The sequence below is a fragment of the Ischnura elegans genome, chromosome 8 (assembly GCF_921293095.1).
Source record: "Ischnura elegans chromosome 8, ioIscEleg1.1, whole genome shotgun sequence".
Lineage (NCBI taxonomy): Eukaryota > Metazoa > Arthropoda > Insecta > Odonata > Coenagrionidae > Ischnura > Ischnura elegans.
This window is the reverse complement of record NC_060253.1, coordinates 67921114-67943845: the sequence shown is the minus strand read 5'-3', so window position 1 is coordinate 67943845 and position 22732 is coordinate 67921114.

Genomic DNA, 22732 nt, shown 5'->3' with positions numbered 1-22732 from the left:
CACATTCTCTCGGTTCAATGAAATTGAATTCATGGAGCAAATTATCGGTAATGAAATAATAGAGTACATTGCCACAAAAATTTTCATACATTCCCTTTTCGAATAGCTAATTACGATTTCATAATGGGGGATTTGATAACTATCAATGAATGATCAAAACAATCCAGGCTCTGTTTGGTTAACCTACCCACTCGTACCCGCGTGGATGTAATCCCCCGCCAGTAATGCCGGTTTATTTGTCCACTAGGTCTTTTAAATATTCAACTTATTATCTGTTATTTTTACTTGATTGATTTAATAATTTTCGGTACTGATAGGCTGCTCATAGAATTTAGTACAAAATGGTTCATACCAGGTCACGATTATGCAATACAGCTAAAAACATTTCATGCATAAATAAATAAACCAGGTTTCCGTAAAATTTTCATTACCTTCGAAATCGTGTAAACTATCGTCACGAAACATGTACAATTTTGATTATAATTACAGACGGTTGTCAAAAACTTCCCACCTCAGAGCTGACAGATGTCAGAATCCATCACTACGAGTAAACATGGGAGATGTAAATAAACAGTTTTTGGATTTCACACAAATTAATTGTAAAAACAACCCACGGGAGAAAATTAAGATGATAAATACCTACCCACAAGTTTATATATTTCTGCCCTTTTACTAATGTTGAAAGTCAAAAAATGGTAAAAATACGAAAGGACGAAGTCCAGCATTTGCAGGTGGCTTCACTGTCGCTTGTAAAACGAATAGCTTACTTCTCTCCATTCCTCTGGAAGGATCTTCGCACCAACCCTTATTCGGAGGATGCAGAGGGCATAAATTTCTCCGCGCAGGCACCGCCATCTGTCAAACCGTCCTCCCAACCCTAATTCGCGTGAGACGTATCCCTTCCAAGTCCCTTCACAAACATTCCCACTGTCTAGTGACGTAGGCCAGGTAACGCTCTCGTATTTATATGAAGGGAATTTGCCACGGTAATAGTTGATTGCCGGGGTACATACCAAAAAGTAAAATATTTATGACCACATGAGCTTTATTATTTAGGAGAGTTCTTTTAATATTTTATTTAATTGAGTGAAACATAGAGGTCAGGAAAAAATACGGGATTGAATATAAAATAGATGCAGATTCAGTAATTTTTACCTTATTTTGATTATCATTAGCGGTTGTTAACCGATAGGCTCTGTTCCAATAATTCCAGTAATTGTAAAGATAAACAATATTTTGTTTTATTTTAATATTATTTCTTTCCTAAAATAAAACTCTTTCTTCGCTAATCTACAACAAATTTCTTTACATTACTATGCCTAAGGTTTCCACAATTTGGCCAACCCAGTAATATACCAGTATACCGTTGATAAAGAAGTTTTTCCTTCATTTGTTAAGTAAAACTTGGATTTATAATGAAAACTGACTCCAGATCTTGATTTTTCATGTCTGGCAATACAAAATGAGCACTTACAAATTCATGCATCGGACATAAAGTTAAATTTCTCTGCTCAGTGTTATCGCTACCTTGAAAATCTCAAGCCAGCAGCGCCTACCTACGTGCTCTGGACCCAGGTTGACCTTGATGGGCTACCAATTGTTACGTTGTTGTTTGTCATTGCCTAATCGTAAGACTCATGGCCCAATCGCGAGAATCATGGGCCAATTGCGAGAAACGGTCACAGAAGTTTGGGGGACATGGAATTAATTGTGGTAGGCCAGTACCTTGCTCCCCTTTGCTGAACTTTTGCAAAGGAGAACCACTGCAGTTGGGAGAAAGGAATTAATTGTGGCTTACCACTGTTTGTATCCCGTTTTGCGGGCAGGTTGTTTTTGGTCAGTTTTTGCACGTTTTTTCCCGCAACTTTACGTAATGTCGAGCTACAGCGCTGAAACCAAAATGTGAAAAAGTCTAAAATGTGCGTTCAGGAATTCTGCGTCGAAAAAACCAACCCCATCCTTGTAGCACTTAGTACAAATGAGATAGACCCGAAAGTATGAATGCGCAAAATGTAGATAGATTGATACGCAACAAACTGAATGCATATAGAATTATATTCAGTTATAAATATAAATAAAGTTGTGGAAAATCTCTCACTTATTTTCAGAAAGTATATATTTTGAAGAAAGAAAGCTTTCGTTAAATTCTTCTGCTTTTATAATAAGCAAGTAATCCCAGGAATTGTCAGGAGTAATCTGTAAGTGATTTTCGACTTTTTCTTACGAGACGCCAATTTCTTTTATACGAGTATAACAGTTGTTGAAAATCTCTCGCTCATTTTCAAGAGATAGATATTTTGAGGAAATAAATGCTTTCGTTAAATTCTCCTACTTTAAAAATAATCAACTAACCGCAGTAATTATTAGTTTCCACCCCTCTCTCCCTAAATAATAGAAATCGAGAAAGAAATGTTCCCTTCATTTATTAAGTTAAAGATGGAACAGAAATGAAAAATGACTTCAGATAGGGATTTATCATCAACTCAACTTTTTCCCGGAGGTAAACCGTGGAACAACATATCAAGTAATAAACAAAGCTATCGTACTGCCCACTAATTTTATTTAAGATCTCGCAACACGTGTTTCGATTGCGTTGCAGGTGATGACTGTAAAACAATCCGATGATGGTTGTGTATGTGAATAATTCCACTAAAATTATGATTAAGTTCCCAGCATATATTTAATATTTCATTAAAGAATAGAATTTTTTCTTTTTAATGCAATTGTTTTTCAGTTTTTAAGACTCACTTTTAACTTTATTCAATTTATAATACTCATATTAGGTGTAATCTGTAAGTTATTTCCGCTTTTTCTTAAGAGACGCCCATTTCTTTTATGTGAGCATAACAGCTGTAGAAAATCCCTCACTTGTTTTCAAAAGATAGATGTGTCGAAGAAAAAACAAAGATTTGGTAAATATCTCCTACTTTTTAAATATGTAACTAACCCCAGGAATTATCGGCTTCCACCCCTTTCTTATCCCTTCAAACGATCATCCAAAACACGCCTACAGAATGCCCGCCGCCGGCCATTATCGCCCGCTAGCCACTGACCCACTTACCAAGTGCCACGGGCGGAAGTTGAGGGAGCGGCCGGGGTGGGGTGCAGGGGAGAGAGACTTAAAACGGCTGGGTGAGGCGGTGGTTTCTGGCGGGTGAGTGAATTTCCCTGCGGTTTCAAGAAGGGTTCCTCCTCCTTCTCCCGCTCCAAAGTGGTCGGTCGGTGGAGCAGGGGGTAACCCTTGGGGCGCACTGAAACTGAGACGTAAGACAGCTGACACGCCTCAAGACATTTCAGCCAATTATATTTCGAATGTGAAGCCGATGGTACAAGGTACATTTATTTCTTTCGTGAACACCATATTCGTGCTAACACCTTAATAAAATTTTACCTAAGGGCGATTCTCCATTGTATTACCCGATTACTAGGGTAAGTTCCAGAAATGAGGGTATTCATCATTTTATGAGCTTTAGAAATTAGCAGTACTCTTTAAGCATATTTTTTTAATGAATGGAAGATAAAGATCGGGAATATAGTATGGGATTATTTATTAAATAGACCAACATTCATCAACTGATTCTTGCGATCATTAATGTTAGTAAACTTAGAAGCTCTGTTCCAATAACTCCGGTAATTGTAAAGATAGACAACTTTTTTTTCATTCCTAAATCACGAGTAGTTTATAGTCGACGCCTCAAGATATTTCAGCCGATTATATTTCGAATGTAAAGCGTTTAGCGGCAGTTAAAAGTTAATCACATTATTATCACAATTTATTAGTGCGGAATAATTGACAGCGCAATTTAATGCAGTATCCATAATAAAATCCGGTAGAAGTTTTTCAAAATTTTCAGCGTTCAATTGGAATGTTTTTCATGGCATGTTCCCATAAAGCGCCATACATACATACAATCCATAGATACAATTTTCATCCTAAAGTAATGGCCGAAAAGAAATTTTAAAGTACACAAGCTTTGTCCAGAAGAATAACAATCGCGAGATCCATGCAAACATCTGTGGATGACGAAATCCGAAAAGTTGAGATTGAAGAACTTGAGGGAGTGCGGGACAATGCTGCCGTAAAAGAGGAAAAAAAGAAGATAGAAGTTCCCTTCGAAGATTCATGCGTTATTCCCCATGGAGGGCAAAAAGGATGCCCGCAGAGTTAGAAGCCAATGGAAAAGAAATATGGAATGAATCCCAGAAGAAGTACCATAAGGCTACGAAAGAAAAGAGTACTGGTATTGAACTACATATGTTCCACCACCCTCTTTCATTTCTGACTTAGGTCACGGGGATTTCACATTCTTAGGTACAATATAGAGTGAATGAGGTGTGAGAAGAGATAGATAAAATTGAAGAGGTTTCAGACAAACGATAGTTAGTGAGTGAAAATGTTTAATATATTTAAGCAGGCATTTCAAAAAATGTACTATACACTGAATATGTTCACTTCCAGTAACACAATGTATGTAAGAAACTCACTTTCTAGCGAAATAAGAAATTAAATCAGACTTATCTTTTCTTTTATTCCTTCATTTGGCATTTTTTAAATTGCTGATGAAATAAATAAAGGGTTCAACAAAAAAATTAGGATGCATTTTTTGGAATCGGGATGATTAGTAAGATTAGAGCCTCAGTAAAATCACATTTGGAAAATATCCTTTAAAAGCCTCAGTATTTTCATAATAAAAATGTATTTCGATGGATTTCAATGAATTCCTCGATGAATAAATATTACTGCATAGGCATACGGCATTATTACCGGCGAAAAGCAACTCGGTTCACTCGACTAGCGTCTTTAACGATAGAATGTACTAATTTATAAAATTGAAGAGGTTTTAGAAAAACGCTCAGAGCAAAGTCGAGGGATATGTATGCCAAGTTAGAAGGATAGTTAGGATGATGAAACGATCATTCATTTGTGTTTATATAAAATATAATAGTGAATATTCAAGAGGACATCACTGTAGTACTCATCGTCGGATCCAGATTTTTTTCTGGAGGAGGCACAAGGGCCTGACAAGTCCTCTCATTTTTAAGTAACAACAAAATACAACAATTACTGCAGAAAATATTCTCTTTATTTTTATCCGAAAGTTATTAATATTGAATTAAATGATTGAGGCTCCGTAATACACAAAATAAAACGATCGTATCCATAGTTGTATTAAAAATCTTGTCTATATTTGCAGCGTCTGGGGTGCACGTGTCCCCGTGCCCCCCCCCTAAATTTTCCAATATGTAGTAGTACTGTAACTTCAAGTTGCTAAAATGAACTCAATTGCATCAATCGCTAATGTACAAGCCGATATTTCGAGACTGATTCTCAATGATTTTAATTCCAAGAATCATTTCCAAAACTGAGCGTACAATAGGATTTTAAATTCCATTTTACGTAGCAAGTGCAAAAATATGAACTTCTTACTTACGGGATGCCCACGAAAGCATTTATACCGCATCCGGCCGGTTTGCAGGGCACACTTGGAGTTCTTCAAATTCATACCAAGACAGTAACTTCATTAAAATAGTCCGGTATGCTCCGAGCCTCCGCAAAAGTTTGCGAATCCATTTTATCCTCGAGGGAACAAATGGGTTCATCAAAGAGATTATGAGTCGACCCAGATGGAACTTTTGAATCACTAAGAATGAAAACAAAAAAATATTTAGCATCGGAGTAAGAATCGATTTGGAGAATACTTCAACGAAATTTCTATTTGAAGGGTACAAAAGAAAAAGCGTATTAAACACAAAAACTTAATGTTAAATGAAGGTATACTTAATTTATTCCATGACACTAGGTGAACGGATTTGAAAAGTGTGCGGTAGAAAGGTAAATTCCACTGAGATTCGTAAAAATGAAACACGCAGTGTAAAAATGGAGTGCATTTCGAATTAGCACGGTAAGCCTTAACGGACTGTTTTCACATCTTTCTGTCTAAAACACTGAGTTCTCACGAACTTGATTAAATAATATTTGAAGATTGAAATATAAGTTGACACGGCAGTATAGCATTTCATGAGTAGCATTTCAATGTAGGTTGTCACAACAGAAAAAAAATTTTATAGATTTTTGAGTGCAATTTATCTTCACTTAAAAGTAAATACAATTCCTTAACATTTATTAGTATGAAGGCAAGAGAGTTTTTCAACCACGAGAAAATAATTAAATGCAGGTCAAAGACAACTGGATCAACTCGGGAAATTCTTCCCAATACATACTTTTCAATGTTCACTGACATTTATCCGCCTATTTAAAATCTGTGGTGTGAATATAAATTTGTAAATCACTCATACAACTTATAATCAAAGACTGCCGTTATAACATAAAATAAGTATTCCCGAAAACTTCACTGTAATAATTAATTAGGGTAATTTTACACACATCATCAGCGATTGCAATTTAAAAAATAACGTTAATTAATGTGATATCGCATTGAATTGATTATGTTCATAAAAGTATAAAATATCTCAAATTGATTTAGTATCTTATGTCAGCGAAGTGTAGTCCTACCGTGAGTAAAAAACTTACGCGAACTAAATACGAAAATATATTTATTGTCTCCATTCCGTTCAAGGACTTCCGTCTTAAATTTACAATAATCTCTTTATTGAATGCAGCAGCCATACTGAAACTAGTTAAATTAGAACTGAGAAGACATGCTATAATTTGTTATGATTATTATTCCGAATAATGTAGTTATCATATAGTACATACCCCTTCCGTGACTGTATCTAGAAAACTTACGCGAACGATTGTGTGGGATATCTGAGGTACCCTATTTGTAATTCATAAATTAATTATTTGTTGTATTTTAGTCTTCCCTTAAATTCAACACAATGGCTCTTTTTATAATGATGTGATATCTTGTTTTGTATAATTTCTATATATATTGTAGGGTACATTTAGGTTTTACTTTCATTTTGAGCGAAATGGCAGGAATCTATCACATTTTGCTATTTTAAGTGTACTTAGACTAACATGCGATGAAAAAACAAATACAAAAGGTGCCATCATGTAGAATATTGGCGTAATTGAAGTTATAATATAATAAAATTTATTGCAGTCAACTTTTATCCCAACACTTATATAACAAGCAAGTTTTATTTTTCTTCCCACTAACAGCTGTGCGTGGTAATTCAGTTACCTCACCGATAAAAATTTAAGTTTTCAAAAACAATTTAAATGCAAAAAAAACCTAACTAATGACAAAATGGTTAGGCTCAAATACAAAAAATATCAAAGGGACAAAATGAAAAATAGAAAAAATTATACAACATTAACATAATTTAGGGTAACTGAGTCATCCCGCACAGTCACGGAAGGGTTAATAAGGACAAGATGAAAAACAAAATAAATATTTTCATGAAGCACGAAAATGCAAGCAGAAAATTTATAGATCCTCCATTGGGAGACAGAATTAGGTATTGATAAACGCTTTCATGTCTTGAGCTTATCACGAGGAGACACTTGCCCGCCAACAAGGGCGGATCCAGAATTTTTTCTGGGGGGTCTGAAAGGAAAACGGTCTTCTCTTATTTTAGATTAAAAACAACAGACAACCATTACTACATGACATATTATCTTTATTTTAATATGAAAGTTATTCGTATGAAATTAAATAATTGAGGCTCGGTAATACACAAAATAAAGCGAACGTAATATTAACCGTATTAAAAATCTTGCCTATTTTTTAAGCGTCTAGGGGGGCACGTGCCCTCGTGCCCCCCTCCTAAATCCTATCCTATGCCCCCCAAACTCGCTTCCACCGGATCGCAGCCAACACATAGATTTGTTTAAGCAGATATAAATAAATTATCCATCGTGACATGTAAGCGGAATCAAATTTAGACCCCTAACGTATGCCTCCCCTGGATATGGAGTAAATTGAGCGAGGAGACCTTAGTCACGCCCAAGCGGTGAACAACGCAGCTGGATAAACACTCCAAAGCCTCAAATCACGAGCGTGAGCAAGTAGAGCTAAATCCTGCCAAGAAATGGCTTCTCTGATTTTCGCATGTATCCGATACCACCTGGATCCAAGTTCCAGAAATTAATTCAAGAAGTTATATATTACTTTAGTTTCTAATTTCAAGCAAAAAAATATTTTTTATCTAAGACAAAAATAAAATGCGATGAGCATCATTTCGCTAAAAAAATATAACCATTCGTCCTAACTTTCCCCAAAAGAGGTCACTCACAAAATGATTTAATCCTAAGGTAAGCTTGGATATGCGACATGGATAGGTCAACTTAGAGTGGTAGAGCCGGGAACCCAGTAGCGAATACAGAAAAAATTCAAGGGGGGGCGCAAAAAATACCTTGAGTTACCTTTACTGCTATCGTAATACAAAATAATCAAATCACATGCAATGTTTAATAAGGTTTTAATTAAACTGATTATGTAAAAATACAAGACAATGCCATCTTTATACAAAATATCGTTGATTTTTATACAAAACTATCATTTAACTATGATACTTTATTTATGGATTGTCGTCGTTTACGCAAAAATGATAACTTCACGGTCTACTTTGAAATTTCTTAAAAATAAATAAAACCAGCTTAGCAAAATTCACTTCCTTATTAGTTGGTTTATATTGATGGAGAAGGCTACAATACTGTGTGCCATCAACGCAAGAAAAGGATTAACACAATATCATTGGCAAGCATGTGATTATTATTATATTTATTAATAAATAAAACCAGCTTAGCAAAATTCACTTCCTTATTAGTTGGTTTATATTGATGGAGAAGGCTACAATACTGTGTGCCATCAACGCAAGAAAAGGATTAACACAATATCATTGGCAAGCATGTGATTATAGCCGCTCCAATTCCATTCAGTAATCAGAATTTTTTAAAAATATCCACCATTTTACTAGCCCATAAAACACCGTATGCCGAGTTATAAATAGAGAAAGCAATCACTCAACACGGTAGGCCTTGGCTGACTCGAGCAAACAACTACCGCGGTACTATTTTTGCGATTTTCAAAAGATTTCCATTTCTCTTCAGATCTTTCAAATTATTCTATTTAGTAATTTTCTTAGTATCCACGAATTTTAATTAATTTGATTGGACAAATAACATTATATGACACAGTGGCGCAGCGAGGGGGGTATTGGGGGATAAATCTCCCGAGGGCTCAGGGAAATTTTAAGCTTAATCCATTTTACTTAATTGGATTGATATTACTAATAGAATAGTGTAATAATTAGTAAAATATCCCTCAGAAAGCCGTAAAACTCACCATTTTGAACAATTAATCTTAAAATTCCGCAATTTATTAATCTCGCTTATCCTGGTTGGTATTCCTTACCCCCACACACCCCGGTATTAGTTGCGCCTAAACTCCTCCCCCCATTAATTCCTAGCTGCGCCCTTGATGTGACATACATACACATACTCGCAAATAAGGGAATGGAGCATCATAACAAAAAATAAAGGCGTGAAATTCAAGTTTCCACGAACTTAAAAGATACGATCATCGATTTATATTAGATTTTAATTTAAAAATTTCATCGTGTGTCCTCATCGTTGATTACTGTGAAAGCTTTGAATGCATCAATGAATATACTAAGCATTCCAGGGGATTATATGACGCACGAGCAGGACTAGCCATTCAGGGGTGGATGGGAAATTTCCGTGTCGACAGTTTCCTTCAGCGTTAGCTCGGATTTCCTGGAAAACTTGTTAATACGAAGCTGCCAACGCCGTTCGACGCGATTCCTTCGTTCGAGGGAGGGGAGATTCTACGATGCGTTCATGACACCAAAGGGATCGATGCCAATTAAAGTGAAAAGGTGAGGGAGAGATGGGGAAGAAAGGAAGGGTATTACAACGCGTTGATCGGTAAGGGATAAGGGGCGATATAGGAGGGATATCAGGAGGCTGGTATTGATTTACATCCAATTACATAAAATTTACCTATTATACTAGAGATTTCAATCGCATTCCCTGCATTTTGTATGCACGAATAAATTATCCAATCCAACCTTCGGGTAGGATCGCTGAATATCAACTAGATTTCTCTAGCCTATCACCTAAAATCTACCGTAAATATATTCTACCTATTCAATGTATTCTTAAGAACGAATGGTTAATGGTCATGCTATCAGGCAGTAGCGTAGCGAGGGGTGGAGGGTCCGGACTATAAAAACTCCTCTCCGAAATATAAAAACACAAATACATTGGTTAACCTTTTAAATAGTTTTGAAAATCATGAATTTACAAAATATTTCTTTGAAAATGAAATTAATCGATGTGGAAAGTGTTAATATTACTATAAAAATGTCTATTGACTGAGTACCTACCGTTTTTTTCCCCCGGTCTCTCCCTGGTTATAGACCCCCCCCCCCTTTCGAACGAAATTCCTGGCTAAACCACTGGTATAAAGCAGTATCCCAGGCGCATGAAGCTTTTCTCATTTCAAAAAAGGAATCAATAATCAACACTATACATCAATCATCCATAGCATCCCATCTTCAAAGAATCACTTTATTTGAGTTAATCTCTACATATATTTTCACATTTTAAGTTTTCCATAGGCAAAAAAATATTTTATTTGGATCATATTTTGTACGTTCAAAATAATAAAAAAATTAAAGACAGGTTTGCACGAACCTTTTTGAAATATTTTTCCAATGGCTTTAACTAGTAGTTGCTAAACTTCAAAGCAAGGAAAAGAGCGATCCGCCTTGAAACAATTCTTCCGTACAAACTTTTAGCCCATTTAGAGCAGCATACGAGAGGCATATGAATTTTAATCTGTGTTAATGGATTATTTACCCATTATACTAGAGATTTCAAGCCTCACACTATGCAGTTGCAGTGCGTACATATAGGATATTTAGGTCGTTAGAAGTTATTGTAAAGTGATTATGTACAGCACTGTTTTAATTACATTGAATAATATAAATATGAGTTCACAATAACGTATGTAAAATACAGATGCAAGGAAATTTTGAAGGTCCAGCTTTCAAAGAATAGGGTCTCTGTTATAACGTAACTAAGGCATTAAGGATAGAAACAGTAGATATCTAGTAAATACATCGTGCTGCGGGGTAAGAGAAAGAGAGGGAAGTATAGAAGGGAATATAGTGTAAAAGGGAGGATATAACGGTCTAGAGGGTCGAAAAGAGAGGAATTGGAAACGGTGGCAGTTTCCCTTCGATCAAGGCAAACGTATCCAGCAGAGCTAGAATGAAAATTTAAGCTCACCCTGGGTGGGGGAGGCGGTTACCGAAAGTGGAAGGATGTCCACAGGTTTAACCACAATACCTTCCTTCTGTTCGCTTCCCACCGTCCATCGGGTAGTGAAGCTGAGGGGAAGACACTGGGGATTACGGAAAGGGCGACAGGCAAGACATGGTAGAGCGAGCCGGACTTTCGCACAATCTTTCAACCATTTAAATCAATACACGAGATATATACGCAATTTAAGCGGTGTTTATGGGTCATTCAATTATTGCAAAAGAGATTTTAAGGATCTACCGGTCATATCTCATCTTTTTCGCATCGTATTATTAGTTTTACATGTAAGTAACCAATTTGAAATGTTAATTAGCTGTAAATAAAGCCTACTTCAACAATTTACAGAGCTTCAACTACAGATTGTTGATCCCTAAAGTACAGAAATAGAACTGAGGTTATAAAAGGGTAAAATTTAAAAATGGAAGAAACGTGGAATCATTGGCGATGGTCAATTTAATGTTTACGTGAAAAACTACCGGTCAGTTAGCAGTATTTTGAAGACTTACAAGATACAATTAACGCACAAGAATTATTTTTCATGTTTAGTTACGCTATAACTAATTCCATATCTAAATTTACACAAAGAAGTACATACTATGAATCTATTGCCAGGTATTAAAACTCTATGCAAAATAAGGAAGTACACTATTAGAAGACACTCTAAAGAAGATACCCAAAACCATTTTACTCACATTTGAGACTTATCTTTCAAAGCCTGCTATATGACTAATTCAAATTGTTAACTGCGGTACGTAGGAATCCCAACGAAAGGCGCCAAGGGGACCCAGCGGCTTGACGTCCCATCAGACTGACGGAGTGCTGAACTTGAAACGCCCGCCGATATTTGAACCCGGAACTTATGGGTGGGAAGTCGGCATTTCAGGAGTAGGTTAATGTTGACGCCGGGTTTCTCTCTTGTCAAGAGACTGAGGGCGCAAACATTGAAATTCACTAATTACGTGGAAAAAACTTATTGAGAGGACAAAATCGAATAGTAAGAAAATGAAAACAAGCGTGAAAATAGGACAAGCCGTGGCGCCTTATGTTTGGAGTAGACTAATTTCAACGCCGAGTTTCTCTCTTGTCAAGTGATTAAACCTTCCATGACTGTTCGGGGTAACTCAGTTACCTTAAATTATGTCATTGTTGTATTTTTTATTTTGTCCCTTTGATATTTTTTTGTATTTCACATAAACCACGCTGTCGTTATTTAGGAGACAAATGATTTTTTTTATATAAATTGTTTGTAAAAATTTCCATTTTTATTGGTGGGGTAACCGAGATACCTCACACGGCTGCTGGCGGGAAGAAAAAAAAACTTGCTTATTATGTGAGTGCAGAGATAAAAGTTACGAGACAAGAGATAAAACCCCGAAGACGGGGGCTGGAACGCGCCCGAAACTGTCGTCCGCCAAAAATGAGTCGACGCGGAAATCAGTCATCAATTTAATCACCGCGGAAGCCTCAGTAATTATTTTACTCCTTCATCATCAACAGAACTTAGACTGATTCCTAACCCCGTTGGGCTTAATGAGCTTTACCCGGTACCAAGTGCGAGAAGATTAAATAATCACATCAATCAATAAACAGTAAATACTTCTGTTCTCATTTTAACCCATAATAACCCAGTGTTGCTTCCAAGCAGCATCAAAAATTTATAAATTTCCTGCTCTATTTAGGAAATATCTAAACTAAGGATTCCCTTGAGGTGTAATTTGTAAAGACGAAATGTTTAGCTGCCACAATAATTATGATTGAGTGCAAAATTTTGAAGTTTTCAAAATGAAAAATCGTGAACTTCGATTTCTCACAGAAGCAGCTCTGAGTTAGAAAGTGTTAACCGTATTCAAAACCACAATACTCATTTATGATAATCCACTATTTTAATAGAAATGAATCGCGGTGGAGATATAAGCGATTATATCCTCCCCTCAAAAACTTTCCTCAAGGAAGAAATCGTTGTTTTCTTTGGACCGATATCAACCCGCGGCGAACCGGACAAGAGGAGCCCTCATTCCACTTCTCCAGCTTGCGGTGTATACATTGAACGCTCTTGCCTCCGGATATCCTCCACCCTTGGCAAACCATTCGCATCCCATGCTCTATAGGCCTCGTTCTCCGCGAGCGAATCGCTCCCGGCCTCATACCATACGATTGCGAGCGCTGCTGTATACCTCACCAGAATAACCCCCGCAGCTGGCTCGGTGAAAGGAAACCCGATTTAGCTTGTTTTAAAAAAAACTATGTTTAGGTTAAAGGGCTATGGGAGTGAACCTCCCACGCTTGCTTCGCAGCGGGTTTGGTCACTGCTGTTCTAGAGAATATTGCCCAGGCAAGTGTTCAAGGAAGCAGAACTCAACCCATACGCAAGCGATCAGTCGATTTCCCTCCAAGCCCCAACGCACACCCTGATGTATTGACCAAAGTGGACAGCCATAGTAGTGGCGAAAAAAAGAATATCTCGCGCAGAAGCACAGAAGTGTCGATTACACCAACGTACTACGGTAGATAGAATCATAAAAATAAATAATAGATAGACTGTAGAACAGATCAATTCAGAATGCTGTTTTTTTTACGCGATCGACATGAGACTATAACGGCAGCGTTAGAACTTACGAATACTTTTGTTGACTTGTAGTGTAGCCTACTAACTTATTTTTCTTAATGCATATTTCTGAATTTTCATAGCATCTACAACAGCATGTTTTTCATGTTAAAGCTTCATAAGCAGAACTCTGTTCAGATATAGGCGATCGGTCGATTTTCCTCCAAGCCCCAACGTACAGCCTGGTGTACTCGCCAAATTAGATAGATATAGCAGTAGTGCAAAAATAATACCTCGCGTTCATTATCTGCAAAGAAGTGCCCAAAGACGGCCAATACGCCGACAGAATATGATAGATCAAATCATTAAAATAAAATACGAAAGATAGACTTTATAACCCATACATTCAGAAATTCGTTTTTTCTGTGATCGGCAGCGTTAGGACTAATAACTATAACGTTAGGACAATAACGGCAGCGTTAGGACTTATTAATGCGTTAGTGGACTTGTAGTGCAACGAATTCATAAATGCATGTTTCTGAATTTTCTTAGTACTATTAACAGCATATAAAACATTTTCTGACTTCAAAGGCAGATTGCCTTAATGAGTACTTTTCAAGTTTTTCCTTTGCATGAATGTGGAAGTATAATTTTGTTATCATGCGAAATATTTTGATGACCGTGTGGTGTGCATGTGGGAATCCTACATATCCTGCAAGCTTGTTATTGACCACCTCCTGCCAAACACCCTTTAGGGGGCACGCAGGATATTATGTAGATGTATATGTGCGTTCGGTGATGAAAGAGATAAAAAAACAAAAGACATAACGTAAAGGAAGCATAAATATTATTATTCCCTCTTATTTATGAGAGTATAGTACTAAATTTTGGCTTACCATTGATCGCATATTACAAATAAATGGAAAAAAGAACCAGCTGTAAAAATATTCTTTAGCTGCATATTCAAATCAACGTTGGCCGCCAGCAATGTGTTTGTGGTGGCCGAAATTAGTTCCATCGTCTTTTATATTATTTTTTTCTTTTCTATTCTTGACCTTGTTTAATAAATTTTATAATATTTCTTGGAGTTTAGGTCTATTTAAAACAAGTTATAGCAAACGTTTCGATTTATTTTAAATCATCCTCATGGCTATGAAAGAAAAAACATGAACAATATAATCTTTTATATTGTTACCAAGAAGACCTTCCTGGTTTGTTTACATTTACGTATCTAGGCCACGGACTAAACTTAGAAGGGACTTTTCACTAAGAAAAGCTCTATTAAATTGATTAGATAAAAGCGGAGATTTTTTTCATTTACCAAACTCAAAATATCCTTCATAATTGATTCCTACTGCGTTCAAATTTAAACATATTTAACTTCACCACCAAAAAGATTCATTCAAGACCGACCACCCCAACAATTAATTCGTACTCTTCTCAGTCACTATCCACACGCCGAAGAAGACTGCCATGCCGTCCTACCACACAATTATGTTAGGAATGTCTATAGAATGTTTATGATCGCCTACCAAGCATTTTATTTCTCCGGGGGTGACTCTAGGTATCAAATTAAGGTATTAGTATTGAATTAATGTAATTATTTACATAAATATTTAAATGACACATTCATTGAAGTTAACTTGTACTATCAAACCATACGAAGATTAGGTATCGCTGTATTTTTTTTTAAGATTTAAACGCACCGGATATTTTTTTCGGCGGCTATTCAATGTATCCAATCGTGGTATAAGTAATCAGCAATCTAATCCTCGACGTAAATGTTAAAAAATATTTTTGATAAAAAAAGATCTTGAATCTCAGTACTGGTTATGAGAAAGAATAATAATCTACACAGAACTTCCGTGAAAATCATTAGTGTGCTCACTCTATGATTGATTCGACCCGAAGGAGAGTTTATATGGGTGAGGGTCAGGGGTGTCTTGGTGCCGTAACGCGCCAGAACGCCGTTCCGCCTCTGGTTTACGACAAAAATGATAGTCAAGCATCACTTTTATCCAATTTCGTTGCCTCCTAATTTCTAATTCATACATTCGTAAACAAAACAAAAAATTGTAATAAAATGTAAAAAATAACTAGTAAAAAAACAGTAATATTTCACCTCTAAAAAAGTTAAGGAAAGTGCGTTCCGGCACTGCTAGTTTTGCCATGACGTCACTGGTGAGGGTAGAGCACGTACCTAACTAAGCTACAGTTTTAGGAATTCCAGAGAATCAGAGTAAGGGATCAGAGTGACCAACCTTTTCATTTCAAGGATATTTTGGGGGTGTCCAAATACTTCAGCTGCGATACACTCTTCTAAGATAAGGAGAGACTGGTATGCTACGTCTTCAGTAATTATTTGAAAATAGATTTCAGCTGCATATCACAAATAAAACACTTCACAAGATGATTCGAATAATGTCACAAGAATGGAAAAAGAACGGGATAACAGTAAAAATAATTAAAAACAAAGAAAACTTTAAAACCAAAGGAGAGTACTACATTCATTATAGTCCAAACGAATAGAAAGGGCATAAAAGGTTTTTAAGAACAAGAAATAGGATGGCAGAAGTAGGCACTTGATGGATCTTAAAGAATAAGTAGGTATTTCGGTTTATACTAAAAGCAGGAATGGGAACGAATGAAATGAAGCCATCTTAGAGCATACGAGGATGACGAAATATTTCCATTTGAATTCTACAATAAATATAATTTTCCAGGCTTATTTTACATTTTCCACGACATTCCATGGTCATAAAAGTATTTTTTTCTAGGGTGCAACCCTGTAGATCCTCTAAACTCAATATCCAACATCGCATTCGAATCACGTAGTAAATCGGAGCACCACAAGCTTTGGGGGATAAATACGTCTACCTCAAAATACGAAATCCGAGCCATTATCACCCCACGCATCTACGCTCATTCACAAAATAAAAACCCAACCGATCTTCCTGTGTACATTTCGGGAATGCTATCAGCAACAGAAATAGATGCTCCCCAGATTCAAAAATTTCCTGAAATTGTACAGATAGGAATATGCGTTAACTGGAGTGCAATGGTATTAAACATGAAATATAATACCGTTCGAACACCACAGATCCATAGGGATAAATTTATTTGACCCTTCGCCACTGCATACCGACATGCAGCGGCACCTGCACCAAGTCCCATGAGCATTTAAACGCATTGTGCTTCCAAAGATCTCCTAATTCCCTAATAGCTAACACTCCAGAAATTAAAAAAACAAAGTTAATGCTGGGGATTTAAAAAGTAATTATGACGCTGAAATAGAGACAATTTTAAATACAATATTATATCATCTATTTACAAAATAATGGACCCAATTCACACTACAGTTGCTAGGTAGATCACAAATAATTAGGAGGAAATCACATAATAGGGATAAACCGTACCAATGCAATCAAAAAATATAGCAATGTGTGTAAAGATTGAGCATAATTAGTTTTAAAATTATGTAGGGTAGTCAATAAATTACGGTTTATTATGATTAAATGGGCCAATGGATATTGTAAGAACTCTCTTACTAGGGACGATATTCCAAGAACAGAACCTGATAGTAAAATAATCTATAATTGAAGTGGGTTGATTTTGGCAGAAATTCGTTTAAAGGGAAAACGTTTAAGAGGTTCGCCCTACCGCCTCTGGATGCGTGGGCCACTTTTCTACTCATAATGCGCAATGCTGTATTCAGTCGCAATATGGCGAAGCTCAATGTTTTGACCTCTCCACATTGTCATGAAATGGGTCGAAACTATTCCCTCTTATCCCCATCCACTCAACTTCTGGGATCGAAACTTATGTATGAGCAGCGGGGTTTCGATTAATTTAGTTCCGTTCTCGGGAGTTAAGTTTCGTACCTTGTCGAAATTAAACTCCTTGGTGATTTTATTTTCGTGCGGGGGACCAAACTAAGCCTAGGCCTCGTATTTTCGTTTCGCTCTGGGTCGAAACGAAAAATTTTCGTTTCGTTCCACTTGCCATCCCTAGTTGTAAGTGGTAGCATACTTGAGATATCCGAATTCGAAACCCGGCTAAGCCAGATAATTTTTTCACAGCGAATTTTATCCTTGGAGTACTTTACACTTTTCTTTTCACTTGTATATAATCATCATCATCATCATCACTGGTCAACAATCCAAGGATTGGTTTGACGCAGTTCTCCATTCAGTTCCCCTTTCAGCTTATCTTTTCACACCTACGAATTTCTTCTCTTTCACATCCTTCTTCATTTACTCCTTATATTTTATTAGAGGTCTTCCTCTTCTGTTCTTGCTATCTACTTGTCCCTAAACGATTGTCTTCATCAGGCCATCATGTCTCAAGATGTGGCCTATAAGGTTGTTCCGTCTTCTTGTTAAGGTTTCCATGAGGCTTCTCTTCTCTCCTATTCTTCTTAGAACTTCCTCGTTCCTAACTCGGTCGATCCATATGATTTTCATCATTCTTCTGTAGCACCACATTTCGAAGGCCTCTATCCTTGCTTTCTCCGCTGCGGTCATTGTCCATGCCTCACTTCCGTATAGGAGCATACTCCAGATGTAGGTTCTTATAAATTGTTTCTTTACTTCCATATTTAAGTTTCCCGCTGTAAGCAGGTCTCTCTTTTGGTGGAATGCTCTCTTCGCCTGGGCTATTCTGCTGATAATTTCTTTCTTGCTTCTCCCGTCACAAGTTATCTTGCTTCCCAAATAACAGAATTCATCCACTTCTATCAGTTTTTGCCTCCCTATTTTAATGTTGGTCTTGACTTCTTCTCTTCTGCTGCATACTAAGATCTTGGTTCTCTTCGTGCTTATTTTCAGTTGATATCTACTCATTACTCTACCCATATTAACCAGAATATTTTTCAAATCCTTCTCTGTTTCTGCTATAACGGCTATGTCATCGGCAAATCTTAGCATGCTAATTTTTGCTACATGGATATTCACTCCCAATTCCTTTTCTTTGATTTCATTGTACATAATAAATCAAAAATATATATTATATATCGAAATCAACCTTCGAATCAAATCAACGTGTGAGCGTGGTACAACATTTACATAGATATTATCCAGAATAGCATTCAGCCATCAACGGAAGAAATTCGCCGCAAATTTCCTTCTTTTGATGATTATAGATTTGCCCCTTCGTCATGATGCGATTCAATGCCACTTTTTATGCAGTTCCGGAAATATATTTTTAACTACCCGTTTGATTAGCATAAAATACGATGGAAACCTCCAGAAAAAAAAGTCACAGCGGGTTAGATCAAAACGAAAAGATACAGGCTCTATGAGTCCAGTTAATTCGTTGTATACATGTGAAAGAATAACTTCCTAACGTAATTTTTAGCCCAATTTATTTCATGCTAATCAGTGGCGATTGTTAAACCAATAAGTTCCTATAACGAGCTTAGAAACATATTGCTGTAAGTCAAAAATCAATTTTTCCAATAATAAAACCATTGTATTTGTCATGGCTCTCAGGATTATAATCCTAATATTCATCGTTTTCATTACTATCCATCAATAGATATTACAGTTCTTCACTAGTCGGTTTCATTACGCAATGCGATGCAGATGCATCAGTGTCAATTGCTGAGATACACAATGGCGAAAGTCAGACTCACTTACGATTCGCAAAGAAATTATAACTGTGCTGACGACTCCCAGTATTTGCTACTACCTGTCGGTCCCAATTGTAACTATACCTTAAGACCGTTTTACACGGGGCACGTGCTTGCACAACCTGACGTTGGTACGAGGGCGCAGCCAAAATTGCGTCTTGTAAAGCGGTGAATTATTAGAATGCCTGGGAGAATACGTGGACGAGATATGGCAAATGGCAGCCCCTGTTCTAATACCGTTCATGCATTCGCGTAATTCCACGCCATTTAAGAAATTAATGCAGTTCTAACCTGTGCAATTCCGTGCCCCGTGTAAAACGGCCTATACACCTGTGTTTCTGGGTAGATAGATTATTTTGGAGCTGGTTGCTACGGATATCTCCAAATCAACAAAAATTAGCATACATCCAAATGTTTCTCCAAATGTTTCATCAACCCATTTGGTTCCTATGAAAGCAAGGGATACGACGTGTTGCTACAAATAAGACGGATGAGATAAAATTTGGAATCACAACATTGCAGCTGACATGTATGAGATTTTAGGCAAATCCGACACAAATCACGGCCGAGTCGCTTTCAATGTTTCTCAATGAGTGTGTTGACTTCTGAGCAGTCGCCCTTGTCACTGGCCCAACTCCCGCGGACCCACAACCCATGGTGACGCTCGCACAAATTCGTTTTGGCAGCAATGCCTTCCCCGCATTAATCCCTTTGCGCCACTCATCTTCCACGTTCTCTTCCTTCCCACGCAAAGTTGGCAAGGGACCAGTGAAAACCTGCTAAATCACAGCCGATGATCATCAAAACAAAAATTTATAGGGTCTTTTGAGTCCAGCTAATTTAGTGTGTAAATGTGAAGGAATATCTTCGTCATTTTGAACCCAATTTATTTTGGAATAAAATAGAATACAAATTGTACTGCACTCGGATGCCTCCGTCCTCTAAGATCAAACAAAAAAGTACAGGGTGGGGAAGAATTCTGTCACGAACTTTTAACCCAGGATGATTGATGCCAGGAAGAACCAAAATCACCAATGATGTTTAGGTCGAAAACGCACCAGTTTTTAAACTACGGAAAATTTGAGCCAAGTGCTCCGATTGCCCTGTTGACGGATGCCTGGCTGTGTCAGTTGTACAACATAATTGGGGACACTATTCTTATGAAAGTAAAGCCGAATTAATACGAAATCCATTTTGATATCATCATGTCTGTATATAACCTACAGGGTGTAGAAAAATTGTCACGAAATTTTAACCCTCGATAGCTGATACAAAAAAAGGAGAGAACTGGAGGGCTGGCAGAGGCACCCTGACCCGTAGCTTCCCCAGGCCTGGGCGCCTTATATTTCAAGCTGGTACTTTCCAGTTCTCAACCTTATATTCATTTCCACAAATTGTACAGAGTGCAGGTGGAATTCCTTGAACATTTTTCCCCCAATGTTCACAAATTCTCAATTCTTAGCAATGGATGGTCACACTTTATTTTAACAATAAAATTATAAATCAATATTCTCTGACATATTAAATTAAAGAATGGCAATGTATACATATTTGAAATAGTTAAAATGCTACATCTGTAAATCTTACCACTGCAACCTTAATATTCACATAAAATGCAAATTCGTAATCTTATCATGTTTTGTCGAGTAAATAGACATTAACAATAAATGATTACGTTTATTTACAAGAAAATTATAATTCAAATCCATCAACGTAGTTATATCAACACATTAAATACACTATATGCCTTAAATACATCACGATCTCGGCAGACAAAGCATTCGAAGTCATGAGTGGTCCAGAGCATCAATCAACAGGGAAAACTTTCTGCCAATCGGAGCGCTTGTCCCAAAGTTTCTGTAGTTTAAAAATTTCGCGTTTTCGATCTAAACATCAGCTCTTCTGTAATATCATGGTACCTAAGCCAGCAATAGTCATGTTAAGCTGTTTGCGTATATGATGGTAAGCTGTTTGCGTATATGATGGGTTTGATTTTTCGGAAATATAAAGCTGATGATGGATCATATTAACCTTATTGCTGAAGTATAGCTATTTTGCAGTTGCGATTTTTGCATAACATCTAAGGTCAGACTATTATACTCCAAGCAATCAAAAGCTGATACCCTCTCCCCAAATTAAGCCAAGAAATTTCTCATCTGTGGACGAACCTCGAGAACCGCCCTCCATTTAAACACACTTGAAATCACGCAATTTCCATTTATTTTCTAAACCCAAATTTTTCGGATGGGATTGTGACTTGGAAGACAAATTACTTGGATACTATTCGACATCTTCCGGAACCTTTAAATACGCAATCCTTACATTTGAATACTATGCATTTACCAATTTGAAATGCATGTACGTTTGCTATGCCTATCTCGGGTTGGCTTTAACTTATACCTTGCACAGCGCAGGCCATGCCTGGAGGTCCGGGACCAGATAGAGGTCAATATGGAATTTGGGTTTTAAATGTTAGCCTCGGCTCTTTGCTACTGAGCAGCCAGTATACGCGCTCTTGTATATATTTCCTCCGAGGTACACACGGCGAGTAAGCTTTGATACAAAACAAAGTTGATGCCTATTTACTACTACTTTTATGGAATCTTTATAAGATTCTATCAAATAACCGACCCGTGTCCCAACTAACATACCCGACGTCTAAAAACTAACTTCAAAAACCAACGTGGCTGTATTTGATTAAGATTTTGCAGATCAAAAGTTCGAATTTTGTCGCCTAAGCTATTTTTTACTCAGGCATCCCAAGCTCAAATACTCTAAGCAATAGGTTTCTATTTACCTTCAAGCATATCACGATGAGATATTTGTCGACTGCCACTCGGAGCATTTGCTTCAATACTCAAAATATAGGTCGAACGGAGTGACAGGATATTTGATGCGGTGATTTCAAGTGGTCAAGTAACGTACCGTTTGCACAAAACGCCTGGTTTCGAGCCAGCTCCATGCTATACACCACCTGTTTATCAGATCTCTCTGTTAGTGGCAACACACTGCTGCAGGGAATCAAGCTCAGCTTGAGGTTTACAAGCGTTAAGAGGTCTCTCTGGAATACTCAGAGTATACCTATGAAGGTCAAACCGCTTCAGTTGCCAGTAATCTATTTCAAACCCTAAAAAAGAAAGCTATACACGCAATAACACATAATAAAAAAGTTTCTATCAATAAATAGATTTCACTTCATTTTATGAGTTCAACTTTTCCACCGCAATCATAACATGCATCCAGAGTAATCTGAGAAGATGGTTGAACGAATTGACAGACACTAGGAATGACTTGGGAGCTA